Raw genomic sequence first — 6,049 nt, forward strand, 5'->3', positions numbered from 1 at the left:
AGTAGCCCTCAGATTGGCTATCCATGTTAATGATGAAGATGAAATTGTTTTCAGCTACCATACTCTGGGGCATTTGGCTAAAGATGCCATCTTTCAAACTTCAGTGCTTTGTCACTAGGTATGAGTTAAAAACTTCTCTACCATCTTCTTAGACGAAATATTACTCATACTTTTTTTTTTAAAAAAACTCATGAATGATCCTAACAGGATGAAATAGGAACTTATGGAACATAGGCCTGAGATAAAGAAATTGTGTCCAACAACTAGACTAATTCATTCCTCTGGTTAGAGGAATCTAAGTTAGAGGAAATAAAGAAATACAGGATTCTACAATGCCTATTTGCAAGTATGAAAGAAATAGCTCAAGAATTTAGCCAAGCACATCTGAGAGTACCATATTAGGATTTTAAGAATTAAAGGCCTGGAAAGTCTATCTTCAAAATTCAAAGGCAAAGAAATTAAAGATGTAATCTAGATGAAAAGCATGCCAGAGTTGGAGAGGATAGCCACCCATAATTCAGTTTAACAGCAGTTTTCTTAGAATCTAACTACAGGGATTAGGAAGGCATCTTTGCAAAGATTTATAGAGTATCATGTTTGTGTTTCTGCAGGGTTGATGACCAAGCCCTATATGTAGGCTGATTGTCCAGTTTGGGTGAAAAAGTAATAGTACTTGAAAAATACTTCCATATTTGAAACAGGTAGGTTCATTGAAATTTAAATGGTTGCTCTTAAAAAAAAAAAAAAAAGTAAATTAAAGCATCACTCAGAGGGGGAAAAAAAGCTTTCCAAAATTACAGCCCTTTTGGTATTGTATTATAGTCAAGATTGCCATCAGGTACACTTTCTTCAGGGTAATAGTGTATCTCACACTATTATGGAAGAATACAAAGAACAAGGATTGTGGCTGTCAACTTTTTGACCAATCTGCTAAACTGACTTAAAAGGAACCAAATTAGGTGAACTGTTAAGTTCAGAACTGATGCCATTGGGCTCTTTTCTTTTATCACATTGCTATTACTACAGGGAAATGTGGGATTCTTGAAGATGGATTTTAAGGGAAAAAAATAAATTCAGAGACATTGCTTGCAAAGAAGGCAACTACAATTAAAGATGACCTGGGTTGTCCTCATATTTAGACTTCTATTCCTGTTGTATCCTGGCACAGATGTGTTTAATTCCTGATTATATACCTTACACTTCAAATTTCATCTAATACTTGTGTTTTAAACCTAGTAGACAAAACTTTAAGAAGCAGGTGGTAGTAGCTAAATTTAAATAGTTCTCTTGAAAAAAGAAAAGGCAAGAGATTAGTGAGACTGTTACTTGAGAGTATTTAGTTACTTGAAGTTAGGAGTATATAGAAAAAAGTAGTAGTATCAGTATTCTAGAAAGGCCCTGGGTAAACATGAGAGAAAAAGAGCAAGCTAGGTTCACTAGGGCAACTTCAGAGTCACTTTATTCTGAGAACTCAGCAACAGAAGCACAAATGGAAAATATTTTCCATGGGGGACTGACAAGGAATGTTGAACTGCTGGAGCCATAACTTTTGCTTTGCTCATTGAAACAAAATGGGTGAAAAAAAAACTAAAAATTGAATGGATGCCCATCAACTGGGAAATGGCTAAATAAGCTGTTTTATATGCTTGTGATAGAATATCATTGTGCTGTGAGTTATGACAAGCAGGATGATTTCAGAAAAACCTGGAAAGTTTTAAATGAATCAATGAAAAGTGAAGTGAGCAGAAACAGGGTAACAATGTACACAGTGATAGCAGTATGATAAAACAAAGAATTGTGAATAACTTAGCTATTGTTAGGAATACAAGATTAAGAACATTCAAAAAGACCAATGATGAAACATACTATCTGCTTTAGAAAAGGCAACCATATTGTGTGAATATAGACTAAGCTCAGCATGCTATTTCATACTTTCTTGAATTCAATTTAATTCAGACAAAATGACTAATATGGAAAGGTTTTAAATGATTACATACATGTTTAACCTGTATTTGATTGCTTATCTTGGGAGGGAAAGAATCTGGAACTAAACTTAAAGGTTGAAAATTTGTTTTTACATGTAATTAGGGAAAACAATTTTATATTTTTAAAAATATGTATGAGAAAACAGAATTCTCCAGAATTGGCTAATTGTCTCACTCTAGGTACTGGCAAACTAGCTCAAAATAAGCTTTCTGGGGCACCTATGTATTCCCACTTCTAGCCTAAAATCATTTGATAGCCCCATATTGTCCCAGGCTTGAAAAGCTACAAGTCTTAGGAATTATCACAATTATCACATTCTTTCCACTCTGTAAAAGTTAGCCTTATGGTACTTTAGAGTTCCCATGATGTCTGAATGAGTGATACTTAATATGTGCCAAGCACTGCCAATTAAAAAGAACCCTTGGTTACATTTGTATTATGGAGTAAAACTGTTCTTGGAGCTGAAGTCCTTAGGGCTTAGAACAAGTTTTTGCATCATGTACCAAAAATAAAGAAATTCAGTTGGAGCTACTATTAAACTATTGCTCCTGATCAGAATGAAGAGAACAGCATCAACTGTATCTGGGCCTTGGGAAAAGTAGACAATCTAAATTAAAACTTGACATTTCCCTATGCTCTGTCAGATGGGCTTTTTAGTTACAGTGCTGTCTCTGGCACAGATGCTAACTTGTACTAAGGTACATGGGAGTGCTCATCCAGGGAAAGCATCAGGTTTCTAGTATAGAGACTTTCCATTACTTTCTGAGTAATGGATCAATTTCATACATCTTAGACTTGTCTGCAGTCCCATAAAACCAAGACAACTCCAACATGAGTTACCTTCAGGAACAATCCCAAAACACATACTGGATCACCAAGAGAAGATTTTGCATTTCACTCAGGGTGCTAACCCACTTCAGTGAAGGAAGCAAGTTGCCTGTGATTCTGAAACTGATTTCTCATGACTACAATATACTTTCACCTTAAATTTAAATTTTAAGAACCTTAAGGCTCAAGCCTTTTATTTTTCTAGCTAAGAATTTCTGGAATAAGGGACACAAGTCCTTATGTGATTCCTCCCATTTGCTTCACTCATTCTCTGTATCTTTCTTCAAATGCAAACTCTGAAGGCAAGAATTGTTTATTGTTATCTTGAGCATAAAAGATAATTATTAATTGAAAAAACAGCAAGAACTAGAAAATAATCTGTTAGGATTCTTACAGTGAGTTTACACCTTTAAAGGAAGGAGTTTCCACCTTTAAAGGAAAGGAGTTTCCACCTTTAAAGGAAAGGAGTTTGTACCTTTAAAGGAAGGAGTTTGCACCTTTAAAGGAAGGAGTTTGCACCTTTAAAGGAAAAGAGTTTCCACCTTTAAAGGAAAGGAGTTTGTACCTTTAAAGGAAGGAGTTTACACCTTTAAAGGAAGGAGTTTGTACCTTTAAAGGAAAGGAGTTTCCACCTTTAAAGGAAAGGAGTTTGTACCTTTAAAGGAAGGAGTTTCCACCTTTAAAGGAAGGAGTTTCCACCTTTAAAGGAAAAGAGTTTCCACCTTTAAAGCTCACTCATTGGTCCACAAGGAACTCCCAGAAGCCCATTCTCTGGGAGAATATAAGGAGCCAGGATTTAGTTGAGAAGATCAGAATCTGGATTGAGTCAAGGAGAGGACTTCCTGAGAGAACTTCAGGGGACTTCAATAGACTCAACATAGAACAATAGAACAACAGACAATATATTAAGTAAGGAATCTTTGGATCCTGGTGAGTTCAACCAGATTGTTGAAGGCACAGAGGCACCAATGGCTGATCCAGAGTTGACTTCCACCATGGGTTTCATGGGATTTGGAAAGAAGGCAAGGACATTTGACTTGGAAGCCATGTTTGAGCAAACGAGAAGAACAGCTGTGGAAAGAAGTAGAAAAGTTTTGGAAGCCAGAGAGAAAGAGGAAGAACTGCAAAAAGAGAGAGAGTTAAGAAAGCAACATGAAGATAATGAGTCAATACCTTCAGGCTCAAGTTTAACCAAACATCCTTCTATCTCAGCTTCCAGTTACACAGAAAGCAGTGGAAGTGAAGATAGTTCAGATGAAGAATTAATTGGGCCTCCTTTGCCACCCCAAACCACTCACATACAATCTGAAGATGCAGATGAACTCATAGGTCCCCCACTCCCACCTGGATACCAGAATAATGATGATGACGATGACGATGACGATGAAGATGAAATTAACCCTGTCAAAAAAATTCCTGATTCTCATGAAATCACTCTGCAACATGGGAGTAAAACAGTTTCTGCTTTAGGTCTGGATCCTTCTGGTGCCCGTTTGGTAACAGGAGGATTTGATTATGATGTTAAATTTTGGGATTTTGCAGGGATGGATGCTTCCCTTCAAGCTTTTCGATCTCTTCAACCTTGTGATTGCCACCAAATTAAATCACTACAATACAACAGCACAGGAGATGTGATTCTTGTGGTGTCCGGAAATTCTCAGGCCAAAGTGCTTGACAGAGATGGCTTCCTAGTAATGGAATGTGTCAAAGGAGACCAGTATATTGTGGACATGGCTAACACCAAGGGTCACACGGCAATGCTTAATACTGGCTGCTGGCATCCCAAAATAAAGGAAGAATTTTTGACTTGTTCAAACGATGGGACTGTGAGGACCTGGGATGTGGACAATGGTAAGAAACATAAAAGTGTGTTTAAACCAAGAACACTTCAGGGAAAAAAAGTAATTCCGACCACTTGTACATACAGTAGAGATGGGAAGCTCATTGCAGCTGGCTGCCAGGATGGAAGCATCCAGATCTGGGACAGAAATATGAGTGTTCATACCAGATTCCATTGCAGGCAAGCCCATGATCCTGGCACGGATACTTCCTGTGTGACATTTTCCTATGATGGCACTGTCCTTTCCTCTCGGGGAGGAGATGATACTTTAAAGCTGTGGGACATCCGACAATTTAAGAAACCACTTTTTTCTGCTTCAGATCTTCCTACCTTCTTCTCAATGACCGATTGTTGCTTCAGTCCAGATGATAAGCTTTTGGTCACTGGAACATCTGTTAAGAAGGGAGGTGGCAATGGCAGGCTTGTCTTTTTTGAGCGTCAGACGTTCCATAAAGTATATGAAATAGATGTCACCAATGCAAGTGTGGTACGCTGTCTATGGCATCCCAAGTTAAACCAGATCATGGTTGGAACCGGAAATGGATTGGCTAAAGTGTATTATGATCCAAACAAGAGTCAGAGGGGAGCAAAATTAATAAAAAACAAACGGAAGACTAGACAAGTTGAGACTTTAACCCAGGACTACATCATAACTCCTCATGCACTCCCTATGTTCCGTGAACCACGTCAACGAAGTACAAGGAAACCAGTTGGAAAAAGATAGATTAGATCCTCTTAAGTCTCATAAACCTGAACCTTCCAGTAGCAGGCCCAGGTCGTGGTGGTAGAAGTTGGAACCCATGGAGGAACCTTGTCATCATACATAGTGAAAAACATTGCTCTGGATAAGACTGATGATAGCAACCCCCGGGAAGCCATTTTACGGCATGCAAAAGAAGCTGAGGATAACCCATACTGGATTGCTCCAGCATATTCCAAGACTCAGCCTAAAACTGTTTTTGCAGAAGTGGAATCTGAAGATGAAGAAACAAAGAATGAACCAGAGTGGAAAAAACGTAAAATTTAAAGAATTCATTTTGAGGTCAGAAAGGAGTGGAGAGAGTCATAGTTAATTTTTTTTTTTTTTTTGCAAATAAATGAGTATATTGATTCCTAATATCAGTAATGACTGTTTTAAAGTTGTATTAAATATGTGCTCAAATTATTTTGCATTTATTAAACCAGTTTATTTTCATTATTCATTAAAGAAGCAGATTCTTTTTTTTCCCTCTGATGCAATTGGGGTTAAGTGGCTTGCCCAGGGTCACACAGCTAGGAAGTATTGGGTGTCTGAGGTCAGATTTGAACTCTGAGCACCAGCCCTGAAGTCAGGAGGACCCATCCACGATAACACCTAGCTACCCCAAAGAAGCAGATTCTTAATCTGTGCCTGGT

The 6,049-nt window shown here is 37.9% G+C and overlaps 1 pseudogene; it reads left to right on the forward strand.

Moving 5' to 3' along the window:
* The first annotated feature begins 3,661 nt into the window (after positions 1 to 3,661).
* On the forward strand, positions 3,662 to 5,729 carry LOC141539646 (WD repeat-containing protein 70 pseudogene; annotated as a pseudogene).
* The last annotated feature ends 320 nt before the right edge of the window (positions 5,730 to 6,049 follow it).

The sequence above is a fragment of the Sminthopsis crassicaudata genome, chromosome 1 (genome assembly GCF_048593235.1).
Source record: "Sminthopsis crassicaudata isolate SCR6 chromosome 1, ASM4859323v1, whole genome shotgun sequence".
In the NCBI taxonomy this organism is placed as follows: Eukaryota; Metazoa; Chordata; class Mammalia; order Dasyuromorphia; family Dasyuridae; genus Sminthopsis; species Sminthopsis crassicaudata.